This window comes from Lissotriton vulgaris, chromosome 10, assembly GCF_964263255.1.
Source record: "Lissotriton vulgaris chromosome 10, aLisVul1.2, whole genome shotgun sequence".
In the NCBI taxonomy this organism is placed as follows: domain Eukaryota; kingdom Metazoa; phylum Chordata; class Amphibia; order Caudata; family Salamandridae; genus Lissotriton; species Lissotriton vulgaris.
In genome coordinates, this window is record NC_141698.1 from 1096281042 (window position 1) to 1096282319 (window position 1278).

The following is a 1278-nucleotide window of genomic DNA, read 5'->3' on the forward strand; positions in this document are numbered from 1 at the left end:
GAAAAAATGTGCGCCTACACAATAATATAAGATAATTAGCACGTAGGCCAGACTAATGACTAACAAAAGCTTGATTGCTATGTCAAATTGTCAGTGTAAAAACAGTAATAGTGATAGCAGCCTTAATGCACTCAATAATCAAAGGTAATCAAAATTAAATCAACGCAACACAGTGAATCAAAGTTTTTACAGCAGTGTGTGCAACGGGTGAGAGGCCCTGCAAGCCTTCTGGGACAAGACACGAGTAAAAGTTCCCAGACAGTTATCTGGGGTAACCCAATGCACTACGAAAGGCGTCAAAAGGACGCTACAACAATTATGTAATCCAATAAGAAATATAGTATGTGAATCAGTACATCATAGTTAGAACAGCATCAAATGGAACAGAACAGTGCACAAAATAATTCCGAAATTGCACGTCTTGGTATCTTATCTCCGAAGAAGTTTTATTCACGTTCTTCAAAATAAGGTGGGTGGAACATAAATGCGAGGTGCTTCACAGCAGCATCCAAACGTTTAAAAATCCCAATGCATTTCGGGCATAGCGGGAAAGCCCTTCATCAGGGGGAATCTACCAACAATAGAAATCATCATCTTTAGTAAAAGCAAAGAATAATAAACAGGACTCAGCAAAAAGATTAGAGAACTTTGCCCAATGATGCAACAAAGCAGCCAAGCGCATTATCAAAAGTGAAAAAGACCAGTACTGAAACATGAGGAAACCACGTGATTAAGGTTAGAAGTGCATATAGGAGCAGCATGCAGTGCGAAGGATCACCGTGCAGACCACCAGTCTACTAACAAAAATAGATCAATCCAGGACTAAAGCATCACTCCATACTCGTGATAAAGATAGGTGAATATAGTGTAAAAAACGGGTAAACTTACTGAGAAGCGAATACAAAGGTTCTATGACTCCAAAAAGCTCACTGTAAAAATGAAATCTCCGTGTCACTACAAATTACACGAAGGAGCCAAAGTCTAAACAAGAAATAACATACCAATAATTAATAGGAGGCACGTACTCACCAACAGCTAGAAATGTTTGTGACTTCACAAACAACGGTCGGACCGTGAAGGAGTCACTGAATGACTACTGTAGTATTCCATTTCATGCTTTACTCTCCACATATTCATGTACTCCCTTTCCATGTTCTATTTAGAATTGTTTTGGTTCTTCCTGCCTGGGGATTCTTAGGGATCCTTGGGAGTGTAATGTTCTACTAGTAACAGTTACAGCTGTGCATCTATTCGTGGTGGTTGTGTAAGCTGTCTCCT

The 1278-nt window shown here is 39.5% G+C and overlaps 1 long non-coding RNA gene across 1 annotated transcript; it reads right to left on the bottom strand.

Moving 5' to 3' along the window:
- Positions 1 to 368: 368 nt before the first annotated feature.
- On the bottom strand, positions 369 to 1065 carry LOC147689375 (uncharacterized). The gene is made up of 3 exons (XR_015300609.1): positions 1030 to 1065; positions 889 to 929; positions 369 to 571 (listed from the first exon to the last, which is right to left on the bottom strand). It is a non-coding gene; the product is annotated as an uncharacterized LOC147689375 (long non-coding RNA).
- Positions 1066 to 1278: the final 213 nt, after the last annotated feature.